At 37.7% G+C, this 15,814-nt stretch overlaps 1 long non-coding RNA gene across 1 annotated transcript; it reads left to right on the top strand.

Moving 5' to 3' along the window:
- Positions 1–220: 220 nt before the first annotated feature.
- LOC116085249 lies at positions 221–6,436 on the top strand. Its single transcript, XR_004116463.1, has 3 exons — positions 221–319; positions 2,004–2,228; positions 6,250–6,436. It is a non-coding gene; the product is annotated as an uncharacterized LOC116085249 (long non-coding RNA).
- The last annotated feature ends 9,378 nt before the right edge of the window (positions 6,437–15,814 follow it).

The raw sequence follows: 15,814 nt of genomic DNA, 5'->3' as shown, positions 1-15,814 counted from the left end.
CCCAAGTTTTATCTGCACCCCTGACAACTATGCTTTCTGTACCTTTCTAATACACTATGTCCTTTCCTTTTTCTAGATGTTGGCTTATAAACTGTTTACTGTATCAAGGAACTACAATGAATATAAACTGAGGCAAAGACATGAAATCCTATAATGATTCCAACTCTGAAGGCTTGAGCTTAGCAAAGTATATAACAGACAAGATGTGATAAACTGACACTAATCTATTTCATTAACAAGTATTTAGCAATACAGAAATAGCAATGATGTGCTATGGCAAATGCCACTGCTGATTGCTCTCCTTCAATTTCCTGCATAGGTTTGTAACAAATAATTTTCCTTTTTCCTGTGACATTCCCAGATAAGCTTCCTTAGCAATGTGTCTGTTACTTAAATCTTGATTATAAAACCCTGGCTTATCTCCCTGAAATGTGTCCTTTACTTTTTAGTGTCTTCTAAACCCTATGTCTTCCATCATCCCACTCATAATGACAGCTGGCCTCATATATTTCTTCTGCCCCTCCAGAACCCTTTTCATTCTCCAGCATACAGAAAGCCAATGTGGGTAGACTATAACAAAGATGTGCTTTCTGGAAAGCACTGGCAATTTACAAGTTGTGAAAAAAAAAAAAAAAGAAAATGAGAGGCCCAAGGTTTTAGTTTCTATGGATCCCTCCTTGGATATCCATGGTTTCACTCAATGTTGTCATGTCAAATCAGTGCCTCTTTCAATGTGGTTTTCTATACATGGCCACCTACTCTATGGTTATTCTAATTCTTTTCATCCTTTCAATATGGCAGTTGAAACAGATCTGTTCAGTACTTTCAGCCTATAACTTGGCTGCTTCCAATCATGTGTCACTGATATTTATGTAAACAGCTCCCTTTCAGTGTAACATTTCTCAAATGTAATGATTTCATCAAAATGCCATTTTATTTAAGTGGTATTCATTCTTCTACCTAGGTTCATTCTTTGAGTTCATTTATCTGTATTTAGGTTGAGACAAAATCAAGTGGCAAAATTTCTGGGAACAGAGAGAGCAAGATGGACCCTTATCCTTTCCCATGTTGCCTCAGAGTGTCTTCACACAGCCTTTAGGACAAGTAGTGATACCTTTAATGTATAGTAGTGGATATAAGTACTTGGAAAGAGTCTTTCTTATCAAGCTAGAATAGAATAAGACAGAAGCAGGTATTCTTAAAAACTATGCTGGTGCATGGTTATACTTGGTACAGACAAAATTATCCATCAGATTTAGATCTCACATTTCATTCAGGACAGGGTAGAACTCATGGGTATCATTTTGGAAGCTTGGTAATCATAGCTTTATGAGGAGTGTCAATTAGTCATCTTCTTTCCAGTGAGTCTCAAAGGTATTGTAGTGTTATGTCAAATCCATGAACTCACTACACAAAACTAATATGGGGGGAAATGAAACTCTTAGATGTACTGTTAGGTAGGTCAGGGTCTAGCAAAAGTAATCTCTCCATCTGTTCTCTTTTAATACTCCTATCATATAAAGATGTTACTGTTTAGATCGAGAGAATTCATTCTCAACCTGTGGGTCTTGACCCTCACAAGGGTCACAAATCAGATATCCTGTATATCAGATATTTAAATTAAGATTCATAGGAGCAGAAAATTACAGTCATATAGTAACAATAAATTAATCTTATGACTGGGTATCACCACAACATGATAAACTGAATTAAAGGGTCGCAACATTACAAAGGTTGAGAACCACTGGTCTAGAGTGTTCTCCAAAGTCTTCTGTCATAAAGAGCTTGGACTTTACTTAGTAGCATGACTGGTTGGTGGCAGAGCCTTTGGAAGGTGTTGGGGATTGTTCTTATGCATTGTGTATTTAGATTCAGATTTCTGTGCCCTAAGATCTGATTTCTATGCCCAGACATTTATCTATAGCCCAGACTATGGCATGATCAAGTATTATCTGTCTCTATGTAAGACTTGTTTACCATTGTCTCTGATGGTCAATAAACAGCTGATTCAGCCTATGACTGGAAAGACGAGATAGAAAGACTGGACTTTTGAGATCAGCCTGGGGTCCTAGGTGAAGAGAGAGAAAGAAGAGAAGACCCATGAAGAGGAACAAAGAGGAGTGGAGAAATTATGCAGTGGCACCAGGAGGATTTGCCATAAGGTCCCAATGAAAGAATTGTCATAAGGAAAAACATGAACCAGATGGAGACAAGGGAAGACAAGATCAGTAAGTAACAGGGTATTTGTATAGGTATTAGCAGCTTTAGAGGGTTAGAATAGTTTATAATCTGCCCAGCATAGTACCAACAACAAATTAATGAAAACATAGTTTTCTGTGTCATCTACTTGGGAGCTAAAACTGGCAAAGAAGGGCATAGAAATTGCCCTTAAGTTATTTGGGAGCAAAAAAGGTGTACACCACCCAACAAATTACATTTCCAGCAAGTTAGGTCATAGTGGAAGGAAAGTAGACTGGTATACCTTCCAAGTATATATTAGCTTCTCTCTCTCTCTCTCTCTCTCTCTCTCTCTCTCTCTCTCTCTCTCTCTCTCTCTCTCTCTCTCTCTCTCTCTCTTTCTCTCTCTCTCTCTCCTTCTTCCTCTCTCTTCCTCTATCCCTCTCCCTCTCTCTCTGTGTTTCCCTCTCCCTCCCTCTATGTCTCTCCATCTCCCTCTCTCTCTTTCTCTCTCTCTCTCTTCTTTCTGACAACAATGACATGAAGAGACTGCTTCAATCTGCACATCTATAGTGGTGTGCTCTGCTGCCAGCTGCCAGAGACCCAAAGCAAGATCAAGTAAGTGACCCCAGACTGAAAACCAAAACTGAACAAAAATATTCCCATCTTCCTTTAAAGTTGAAGTTTTCCACTTAGTGATGGAAAGCTAGCTAGCACACATGGTGAGACCAGTAAAGGATAACAGTAAGAGATCACTCAAGGGAGGAAGAGAAAACAGGAAACAGAAGTAATTGGTTCTCAAAAGCTCTGAAACAAAGCTGGGTAATTGTTTATTTTTTTTTTTAATATTTTATTTATTTACAGTTCAGATGTTATCCCCTTTCCCAGCTTCCCCTCTGGAAATCCCCTATCCCATCCCAAGAAATCTCTGGCTCTCCAGGCTCAGCACTCTGTTTTTTGTTTTTCTTTTCTTTCTCCACCTCAAGAACTTCTTTCCCTTCTTGTGACAGCAGTGAGTGTTTGACACAGAGTATTGTTATTAGCTTGCTAGCTGCTAGTAAGCACTTAGGTTATCTGAAAGAGTCCTTCAGTTTTCTTTCTCTCTGAACCCTGAGTCTAAGCTAGCAGCATTTTTCCTAGGAAAAAAATCCCAATATCATTGGAGTGGAAGGTGTTTTCAATGGATTTGACTTAGTCTCACTCCATTAAACAAAATCGAAAATTCCAACTCACCTAAATTTCAGACAATTTAGCTATACTTCTTAGTTATATTATCACTGTATTTATTTTTTCTATAATTATATTTTTACATATTAAAATCTCCTAGGCTGAGTAGAGAATGATCCAGAGGGGTGAGTAATCTAAGGAACTAAGGAATCTAAGGGGTGAACTAACTAAGAAGCATACATCATTGCTATGCAAATTAATCTACCCTAAATCTTCCATAGAACTGACTGCTACCAGCCAAGAGGCCAAAGTTCAAGTCCCAGGCAAGGTTTGCCTTCCCTGTGAGGAGCCATATAAAGGCTCTTGCCAAGGCTTTCTGGTCCCTCCTTTTTGACTACCTGACCAGTGTATTTCAAGCTTTATGACCCTGATGGCATATGGTAATCTGTAGGCCAGAGTGTAAACAGTAACTTTCTGAGTATCTCTGTCTCCTCTGTGGCTGACCTCAAACCATGGCAATTCTTTATCCACCCATTTCCTTCCTTATGCTTCATTTATAGCACTTACAAAAAAAAAAATAACCTTTGATAGTTTGGCTATCTAAAGAGGCTGGAAGCCTTAAAAATACTAATCAAATTTAGGTTTGTTTTCAACAATCTTCCCTTACTTTATGCTTCCAATGCATTCCTCTACTAGCAGAATTAATGAGATAGGCAGAACGTTCAGGGCTGTCCAAATGAGCTCATTTTCATTGTCACGTGCATTTCTTGTGATATATGTATGCCACTGCAAGGTACAGTTCTTTGAAGTCTTTAAAAGTTATATACTGAAGGGTTTTCTTTTGCTCTGCCTCTGATAACCTGCTCCTTATCGTTATCTCCTCTGCTACTATTGGCAGTATGATTCCCTGATGACGGTGCTGCTTGTGAAAGTTTAGGTGGAGGGAGTACTTCACTGGGAGTGGTCCTTGAGAATGAAAAGCCTCACCTATATCTGGATTGCTTGCTCTTCCTTGTGTTTGTGATTCAGATACGAGCTCTTCGCTTCTTACTCCTGTTCCACCATGACAGCTGATGCTGCCACTCTTCATGTCATGATAGACTCTCATCTCTCCAGAACTGTAATCTAAAATAAGCTCTTTCTTCTTCAAGTTGCCTTGTCATGGTGTTTTATCACATCAGCAGAAAAAAAGATAAAAAAAAAAAAGAAACCTAACACAAGAAGCATCTACAGCATCTGCTGAGAGTCTGTTCAAGGGACTGAGAATTTCTTTCTAGTATCTGATCTCTATGTTCTGTGTAAATGCAAGGTTGCAAACAGTTTCATTTTTAAAAATAGCAGCAACTCATTCTGATCCCATGATGTAGACTAGGTTTCTAGCACCGTGGAATAAAGCATGAGATGGATATCCATACAGTTCACTTGTGGCCCTTAGATTGGTAGCTCAGAAGGTAAGGTGCAGAAAGCCCGCGTCTGCTCAGAAGCTTGCTAGGCTAAATCCAAGGCATTGGATAGGATGGGAGTCTCCTTTTATTTACCTCATGGATCCCTTCTCAGGCTCATGCAGACTTCAATCCTTATTTTCTTGTTGTTTCTCATTCAAATATTATCATCAGTCAGAAACTCTCATTGCTCTGCCACCTTTTGTATTAAGAGCCACTTGCGACTTAGCTCTTCTCATCTTCAAAGCCATACAGGTAATTCATTATTTTCTTGGTCTTCATACAGGACAGGTTCAGTATATTTTAGATTTGTCTGGTCGAATAAATCTTCCCACAGGTAATTTTCAAGCATGCAGAAAGTATTTGCTTCCTTATGAGGAGCTTCAGAGGTCACCCCACTTTGATGTTGGTTTAAAGCTTAGGCCTTATCATCTAAGTTAATTCTAGGTAACTGAGACTTTTGCATGCTTTGCTATGAAGGTATTTTTTGGGAAGGGGGATGAAGCTTTTCCCAAATGCTAAAACTTAGGAAGATGTAGAAAACTGCCATAACAGAAAATTGAAGTGGAAACTTCTACTACTTTGGAAAGTTGGTTATGCCAAATGGTATTTTGCTGCGGCACGCAGGTGAAAGGATGTCTTGCTAAAGCAAGCACATGAACGACCATTTTCCTGAAACAGACACAGGTGAAAGAATGTTTGGATACAGCAAACACTTGAAAGGATGCTTGATGAAGGAGCATAAATATGACCCCACAGACAGTGGGAGACAAGCACTGATCCTTGGTTTGGTTTACCATTCCTTGGCAAAAGACACACATGTACTGTTGAGCTCAACTTGTGAATAATGCACTGCCATTGAGAGAAGAAACTTGCCCAAGAACTGCTTGAGAGTTTCCTGTGGCAGTTTGCCACTTCCACAACCTCACCTTAGGCTGATTGGCAAGCCTGGAGTTTCTTAAGTATTAAACTACAGCTACTAGCTTGTGCCTAATGTCTGCTTGCTGAAAGAACTGGACTGTAGCTGATGGTTTGTGCCTGTTCTCTGCCTGACTAGAGGCCTGGACTGCAGATACAAAGTCATATTTGGTGTTTGCACTGAACTGCTGCCCAAGATGATCAAGCTCACCCCCCAAAGTAGTATTGCTGAACAGGTCCAATTCCCACATATCCTACTAACATTTATATCTACAGAAAACTCTATTCCAAATGGAGGAAAATAGAAACTTGTGCTTTAGGTATCCATTGGTATAAGGATTGGCTAAGTTTGCAGATGGGTAGGTTTCTTAGCTATCTTATATTAGTACCCTACTATGTTAAGAACCTTGTAGTGTGTTTGTGTCAGTCCCTAAGTGAAAAACTGTTGTCTTCAAGTTTGACAAACTCTAATTCACTTCCTTCAATAAATTTATCATATCAAAAATTTTTGTGGTAGCCTTTCCTATCTTTGACTCTTTGTTAGGCAAATATGAACACAGAGCTACCCTAGTCACAGAGCACAGACTGGATATTAGAAGGATGGAAACTTGTCTCTCAGTTTTGGAAGCCAGAAGTCCAAGAAAACTGTCTTAGTGAGTTGGTTCCTCCTTGTGACTGTAAGGATGGCTTTATTCCATGAAAGATACAAACAAGAATAGATGCAACTTTACTGGAGTCTATGAGTGAGAAGAGGTAAGCCATTAGATGGTAACTTATATTGAGTGGAAAAACATGAAAGAAAAGAGTCTAGTAACATATCACTTAATAACATATCTAAAACTCATGGAGGATTTGAATAGTAATAAGTAAAGGAAAATACAGCTAATATTTTATTATAATGACCTCAAAGCACAGGAAACAGGAGGCTTGAAAAATGTATTATGAGTCAACAGAGTTTTGCAGCCCTTGCAGATGATCTGAGTTTTAGGGAGCTCACACCTGCCTATAGCTTGAGCTCTAGAAAAATTTCATGTCTCTGGCTTCACAGGCATCTGTAGTCACAGTCATATGTGCACACATACACACACACACACACACATACACACACACACACACACACACGCATGCATGTTCAGAAACATGTTGGAGATTGGTTCTAATGCTTTGATTTCTTCATGAATCTGCATGTCCAAATGCTAAAGGTCCTTTTTCCCAATTGGTTTTCTGTCAATCAGTAAAGATGCCAACCATTAATGACTGGGCAAAGGGAGATGGGAGGGATCCTTAGACTTGTGCAGGCTAGGATGCAGTTGGAAGGAGCCAGAGGATCTCCAGGATGTGGGTGGGAGGGGAGAGATGGAGGAGAAGAGCAGCAGGAGAGAGAACCAATGAGCCAGATAAGAATTCATTTGTTTGTTTTTTGGAGGGGAAATTGGGAAAGGAGAAATTTACATGTAAATAAAGAAAATATCTAAAAAACAAAAAGGATAGTCAGGATTTTCATTTTATTTTAAATATATATTTTTGTCTAATATTCAAGAAAAAAATTATCTTTCAAGTTATATCCTATTTCTGTGTTGATTCTTTCTCTCCATCTTTTAAATAAAAAGTCCTAAGACTCAAAAAAAACAAAAAACAAAAACAAACAAATTTGTGTGGGTGGCTACTTGCCACTTCCCCAATTGGACCTAGGGTAGCAGGGGGAAGGTTTAGAAGTGCCCAGTCTTTGAGGAGGCCAAGGTATTTTAGAAGTAATGTAATGTGTGTGTGTGTCTTTCATTGGAGGATCCAAAGATAATTCCTGGTGGGTTTCGTTTGTGTGATCCTCCGGGAGCCAAAATAGTGCATCCAAAACTCAAACACACATACCACATAACTTAAAAAAGGTAAAAGAAGTGGAAACAAGCAAAAAATAATTAAATGGGATTCATCAATCAAATATTGTGTATCCAAAAGAAACAACACAGTGAGGACATAACCTACAGGTATAAACTTCCATCTGACCATAATATTGTCTACACAATATATAACAACACTAAAGACTCAGCACAAAAATAACTAAAATCTTAAAAGAGGCCATAGGTCTTAGAAGACATTTTTCAAAAGAAGACATGAAATGATCAACAGCCATGAGAAAAAAATGGTCACCCTCACCAATAAGGGAAATTCAAGTCAAAGTCAATATTGTTATCTTTTTTTTTCCTTCATAGAAATGACCTTTCACAAAGACTGAAGACAGTAAGGTAAAGATGATCAGAATGAATCACTAAAGGGTTCGATGTGAACTTGTCAATTCATTACAGCAGTTAGTGTAGAGACTGCATGAGTAACAACAAATAAAAGTAGTATTTCTGTATGCAATTCTACTACTGAATCTATATTCAATCCTAGGAAGTCACTGACTGTATGGATGATATATCTGCCCTCTCTGAGCAATCCTTCTTTTCAAAATTCTACTAACTGTACCTCACTCTCACTTGGGTAATGTCCTGTTACTTTTTCAGCAGGAGACAATACTATATTATTCAACTATTCTTGTTTTCACTGCCATTCTATAGATGGTCCATTGGTATCTTATCTTCCACAATTTAATTCTGCATATCTTCTTTTCTGGTAGTCATCACCTCATTCAGCTTTCTATGTGTTTGATACTGCAGCCCCTGTATTGCTTGACTACAAATATATAGAAAATAATGCTATTCGTAGGTCTTTTATTAAAGTTAAACCCAATACAAATGGTCAAATAACTGAATGAAGTACATAAAAATATTCCAGAATGGCTGCAATCAGTGTCAGCAGGAAAGTTAACAAAGATGGACGGAAGTTTATTGCCTCAGGCGCTGTATAGCATTTTCTATACCCTAAGAGCCTACCTGCCTGTACATTCATTCTTTTTCTTTTCTTTTCTTTTTTTCTAGAGAATTTTTTAAAAGATTTATTTATTATTATAAACGAGTACACTGTAGCTGTCTTTAGACACCAGAAGAGGGCATCAGATTTCATTATGGGTGGTTGTGAGCCACCATGTGGTTGCTGGGATTTGAACTCATGACCTTCAGAAGAGCAGACAGTGCTCTTACCCACTGAGCCATCTCACCAGCCCCAGTCATTCTTTTTATATATTCTGTCTTCCTGAATAATTACTACTCATGTTATCTAAGATTCAGCAAGCTTACCAACTCCAACAGGAGTGGTTTATAGTAAAAATTATGCAAAACTTCCATCACTAAAAAAAAATCCCAAAATAAGGAGCCTGGGAGACTGGCCCCTGTAGCCAGGCAAGGACCTTGGTGGGTGAAGAGATAGGGTCACCAACTCACTCACAAAACTTTCTACACAAAATGTACTTTGTCTATAAGAAATGTAAGGATTGGGGATGGAGCAGAGACTGAGGCATGGCCAATAACCTGCCCAATTGAGACCCATCCTATGGGCAAGTATCAATCCCTGACACTATTAATAATACTGTTTTGCTTGTAGACATGGGTCAAACATGTCTATTTTCCATGAGGCCTGACCTACCAACTGACTCAGACAGTTATACACCCACAGCCAACCAGTACATGGAGCTTGGAGACTCTTATGGAAGAATAGGAAGAAGGACTGCAGCCCCAGAGGGGTCTTCAAGTGAGTCTTAAACAACTGGAATGGGGGCTATCCCAAAAGATCTTGCATGAGTTATATTCTTCTATCTGGGCTGCCTTGTCTGTCCTCAGTGAGAGAGGAAGCACCTAGCCTTACAGAGACTTGAATTGCCAGGATAGGGGAAAAACAGAGGGCCTGAACCTGCTCAGAGGAGAGTGGGAGATGGGAGGGGGGAATGGATTGTAGAGGGGTGACTTGGGAGGGGATCAGTGAGGAAGATTTAAAGTGAATAAGTAAAAAAAAATAATTAAGAAACAAAATTTTGATGAAAGACATAAAAGAATTGAGTAAATATGCTGTTCATCACCCCTGTCCACCCAAAATATCCCTACTAGTAAGGTAAAACATTCCTATCTTTACAATGCTATGGATGTGTATACAAATGCAGAGATCTAGGAACATACCTTCTTTGTTTTCAAACTAAAACTTTGGAAGTAAGATAATGTGCTCATCTCTGGGTGCTAAAAGCAAAGAGATGCACATAAGGATATAGATTATCAACCAACACATTTTGGGTATCTCAAGTATTGCCACAGTGAACAATTTCTATATATCTTCAGAATCAATTCAAAGAACCAATTTTATTCAAACCAACACTGAGAGCAGATAATCTCAGCACAATAAAGGACACTCCATGTTTCTGTACTTCTAGGATATTTGTTTACCACATTTTGAAACTTTAACTGTTTGGTACTGCTGTAATTAAAACAGGTACCTCAAGCTCAGAACAACACAGACTCCATTCCTCTAAAGAAATCCTTTAATTATTCACTCTATTTTTTTTTTTTTTAAAAAAAAAATCTTTTTCCTAAGGAGTAATAATGTGGAAAGGAACATTGTCTTTTGTTCCCATCATGACATGTGTAGTCTGACCAAAAATAAATAAATAAATAAATAAATAAATAAATAAATCACTCTGTCAACTATGTTCTGTAGAACTTTGACTTAGTTTTTCCTCCCGGGCCCATGATCCCAGAAATAAGACTGAGACTCACAATACCTTGTCCATATAGATAATTTTGTCTCTCACTAGCTCTAACTTAAAATATCACATTTATTTTAACCTACATTCCTCCATGTGTCTCGTTACCTGTGTTCTCCTCATATCTTTCCAGGTTGATCTCTAGTACCAGGCTTTATCCCAGAGTCTTTTCTGCCCCTGGATACCCAACCTTTATTTCCTTTCATAGCCATAGGCTTTTTAATTTACAGATGATGCATCCATACAATACACATGATGTTCTTTCTACAGTATTCAAGGCTCTTATTCACCCAGCTATTGTGGCTGTTGTTCATATCTGATTGTACAAAACTTCATCCAGCCCTATTTCATCATCAAATTAGCAAGTCATCAGACGAGTACTGAGTTTTGGGATACTAGTAGAGCTGTAGCTCAGATTCCCAGAGCTCAAAATAAAGGAACCCACCATTCTTGCCAGGATGCCTTTCCATGTATATGTCAGGAAGGCAGCATGTTTTTACGTATGTAAACCTGACATCATTGACATTGCAGAATAAATGCCAGCCACAAGTAATATGCCATCTGTTCTGACCTGGATGACTTAAACTTATCAGATTTGGTCATGTTTAAATGCCACCATACAGAGAGACTCTCTGATCTTCCTCTCAGGACTGAAGATAAGGCTGATGTTCACAAGAAGGCTAAGGAAGTCATGCTGCTGCTTACAAAACTTGAGATGACATCAAGAAGGTCTGACTAGATCTCAGCAAATGATCTGGCAATAGTAGAATAGGAACCCTTGTGGGCTTCAGTTCAGGACACCCTGCATCATTTATAATTAAGACAATGGTCTCATCAAATCCTTTAGAAAGATCCCTTGTATCACTGTACTTAATGTAAGAAAATTAAATATTGCAAAACTGCTTTTGGTGGGCATGTGAGGCATTTCTATATTTGGACTGAAAATACTTTCTAGAAGTTATGCTCTCCTTCAAGTTAATTATAACTGCATGTTTGCCCCATGCACCAGATGGGGAATAGGGAGTCAAGGGGCCCTTGAAGAAACAATTGATCCAATGAGCACTTCAAGCACCATACAGGAACTGTCATCACAGTCTTGAAGAATAACCCGAGCACATATTGAAACTGAATCCACATGCAAAGATTAAGCCCAGTGCACTGTTATCAGATAGGTCAGGAATTGCAAACTCTAGGTAAAGTTTTTAAAAGACTCAAATGATGGGGAGATGCAGAGCCATGCAAAATACTATTTATTGCTGTGGGAAATAAGATGAAAGCCAAGGTTCTAAGTATAAGGAAGGAAAATGGGAAAAACAAATAAGATACATTTCTCCTGATGATCATGAGATAGTAGAAAATTACTAGCTTCAAATCAGAATGAGTACTCAAGAGATGAACAGGAAAGAAGACCTGGGGCATTCCTGGGAGGAAAGAGTGGGTGACTATGGAACAGAACTGGGGTTGGTCTTAATGAACACATTATAAATGAAATATGCTCAGGTTAAGATAAACTTAAAAGGAAAGATGTTGAGCAAAGAATAAGAGATATTTTAATCATTTTAACTACAATGGAGGATTTTCAAGTCTCTTTCTGGTGGGAATGGCATAGAGAAGTAATCTTTTGTCCCCTCTCCACCTTTAAAATACTTTTAAGTACATTAACAAACCAACAGGACAGTAGGTAAATAGTCCATAGAGGTATGTACATGCCAATGTTGATTGTAGCACCAAGTATTTTCAATAGCCAAATTAAGGAACCAGTCTAGGTGCCCATTAACAGGTGAATGGATAAAACATATGTTATTTTCAACTATAAAGAAGAATAAAATTTATTTTTATTAAAGCAAATAGCCTTTGTTCTATCTCAGCAGGAACTGATGGGCTCTACCTTTCAGCCTGCTAGTTGGAAGTCATAGGAAGAAAAAAAAATGGCCACTTGGAAAAGTGGTTATAGAGTTTATTTCTAAGTTGTAAAAAGTTTCCTATGAATGCTATCTAAATGAAAAGATCCTAAGTGGGGAAAAGGGTAAAATTCTCTAAGTGGGGAAAGGGAAAGGATTCTACTCTATCTAGCCCCTTTTCACTTCTTTGTCCTCAGTATTTATATGTGGGGCAGTGAGCAGTTCTGACAGCAGGAGTCCAGTAGAGCAGAGCCACTTCGGAACCCCAGAGACCCACTGAGCATTTGCTTAAAAGGGTGAATTGCTCCTGAGACCAATGGCTAAGATTTCAGTCCAGACTCTTCACAGCTGCCCCAGCAAGAGATGTGTGCTCTATCAGGCAGACACTGCCTCAAACTCCCAGCATTCTAGCTGGACCTTACACACAGTCATCTGACCACAAGCCAGGCATGCCACGCCCCATACAATACAAGGGGTGGTTTGCCCCCTCCTCACTCTTATTCTCCTACTCTTACCTCCTACCCTTACCCTTCCTCTCTAACTCTTATCCTCTTGCTTTCCCCCCCTCTCTCCCCTCTGCTCTTTGTTCCTTCTCTGCCTTTCTCCCTTTCCTTCTTTTCTCTCTCTCTCTTTCCTTCCTCTCTTTTCTTTCTCTCTACTTAACCAGCATATCCTTCCTACAATAAAATAACTCATTCATAATAAAAAAGAATAAAATTGCATAACTTTCAAGAAAATGGACACAACTGAAGGTCATATTAAATGAAATGTATTAGATATAAGAAGATGGAAATAATATGCTTTCTAATTTAGAGTCAAATATATACATACATAAAACATAAGTATGTATATAAATATGTAAATATGTATATAAATACATAAATCTATGTGTTTACCTATGCAACATTTATCTATTATATAAATTATATATTGCCATATATCTATGTGTATGTGTGTGTGTTAGTATGTATGTGCATGTATGTTTGTGAGTATGTGTGTATATGTGAGTGTTTGTGTATGCGTGTGTATATATGACAGAATGATGGAAGGAAGCAAGCAGCAGGGGGAAGGAAGAAGAAAAGTATGACTATGTTTAAAGCACATGACATATTTGGAAGAAATTATCTTTCCAATACTCTATACTATACACAGTGAAATACACTGATTTTCTAAAACGTATTTTTAAAAATCTATTCTGCGACTTGTTTTGACATATTCGGCTTTTACCCTCATATCACCTTCTATAAGCATTTCATTTACCTAAGGAAAAACATATTTAAGGTAATGAGTACACAGTATTTTAATTTGTATATGCAAATACATTTAGTCAGTAGGAAATTCTGGCAGAGGAACATATATAAATGTAATTATTTCATTGACTGCCCACTCCCTCAAGTTTACCGGAATATTTTGTGGCTGGAATGAAAGATTAACTATTTTGAGAGACAATGTCTTCAATGTGGAAATTACCATAATCACAGTTGTTAACAATTATCAAATCTTAATGCACCTGAAATCCATATTTTATTTCCATTCCATAGAAACCTAACAAAGTAGATATTATCTGACCTTCAAAGACAGAGCAGCAGAGTTTAGGGGCATGAGCTGCTAAAGCAGTTGATCTCAGCCTATGTCATGCTGAGGCTCATACATTTCCTCATGTTGTGATGACCCAACCATAAAATTATTCCCTTGTAATTTTACAAATTTATAGCTGTAGCTGTGCCACTTTATGAATTGTAATTTAAATATCTGATATCCAAGATATCTGGTATGTGACCCCCAAAGGGGTTTATGGTCCATAAGTTGAGAATCACTGTGGTGAAAGTTAAACACTAAGTATTTAAAGCTACGATTCAAATGTGTCCTAAATTTAATTCTGAAGACTGAATAGGTCAAGAAAATCTTTAATTATCAATGTCACCCTCTCCACTCAAAAAATTCTGATTGTCTAGCATTTTCTGTTTCACCTGAGAGTTTTATTGACCAGTGGAAACTTGTGTTTATCTGGGCACTAGAAAATGCTGAAGCCTCAATAGAACCCACAGAATATACTGCATATGAAATTCCAGGGAGAACTTGTAATTAATCATTAATTGAGTCATAAAATTTGTGTTTTTCTATTTCTAGACTTTCTCTTTTCCAGACTGTCAGTTCAGTGATGAAGATGAAAAATTTTATGAATCAATATACTACTGTTCCCCTAAGACAACACAGAATGCACTAAAGGTTACATTATGCTCTAGTGAGCTCCTTTCCTACTGAAGGAACTGCAGAGAATAAAAGGAAGAGAGCACTGAAGTCATGACAGATGTACTTAGGAACAACTCTCTTCATGTTACCTAAGAGTGGACAGATACCAATAGAAATATCAGAATCCCAAAATGGACCATTCTGCCATGGTTCCATCCATCACAGTCACTTTTCCATTCTGTATAGCACAGCATCTTTTCCAGTCATCTCCAGGGACAAATGTCATTCCAAGACTATCTCTATATATCCGATGTTCAATCCTCGTTAAAAAGCTTCAACTCTGGTTATTAATCAAAATACACAGAATTTATACAAATAGGCTTTTGTATAAAGTACAAAGTCAGAGCTGGTCTCTCAATAAGGTCCCATCTTTGTTATATATATATATATATATTATCCATAGGAAACAATGTACTATACTACAACCCAAAAGTCACCACCATATCAGTGTTGTAGCTACACATCCATTACCTCTTTCACCATTAACATCAGGTATTACTTCTCCTGAAGAGACACATTATTATATGCATATATATTTTAATGCTTGGAAGCCAGGAATTATACAGTCTAAATCCAAAAATTGAACTAATATCATGCAGCATAACTTAATATTCTAAAAACATATCAACTAACTAGATGGCAATATCATGAAATATAAAAGCAATTAGGTTTTCCCTAATTATCCTGACAGATGACGCCATGGTTAGAAGCACTTGATGCTGTTGCAGAGGACTGATGTTTGGTTTCCAGTATCACGTGGTAGCTCACAACCCTGTGGATCTCCAATTCCTGGATACTGAGTGGCCTCTTTTGGTCTTTTAAGGTATGACACTTACTTACAGACAGTCAAAACACTCATGCACATAAATTAAGCATTTTACCAGAATAGCATAAAATTAATGTTAAGTCTAAGGGAAATGTGATCAGATTTAAGTACTCTGGTTCTATTTACAGAAAGGATGTCCTTGAGGAGGACCAGTATTTATGAATGATGCTTAAGACAGAGAATTCATAAATAAACTTAAATTTGATGTCTTTTTAAAAGTACTTAGCTAATTAGCAGTCCACTCAGAGGTAATGTTAAGTGATTGCCAGATATATTAAAGCCCTAAACTTCATTTTTCTATTTATAATCAGAATCTATTCATAATCTTCTGATGGGAACTGGCCCAGCCAAGACATCACTTGACATTTTCTATATGACACATATTGTATTGTTGCAAATTTCTACCATGTCTTATTCATCAGAGCACTTTCTACAAGTAGAGGGTAATCTGTGACTTAACTTTGAGTATTAACAGACTACATGCTTGATTCCTCATGACTAA

This window comes from Mastomys coucha, unplaced genomic scaffold, assembly GCF_008632895.1.
Source record: "Mastomys coucha isolate ucsf_1 unplaced genomic scaffold, UCSF_Mcou_1 pScaffold9, whole genome shotgun sequence".
Classification (NCBI taxonomy): domain Eukaryota; kingdom Metazoa; phylum Chordata; class Mammalia; order Rodentia; family Muridae; genus Mastomys; species Mastomys coucha.
This window is presented reverse-complemented; position numbering and strand designations above follow the sequence as displayed.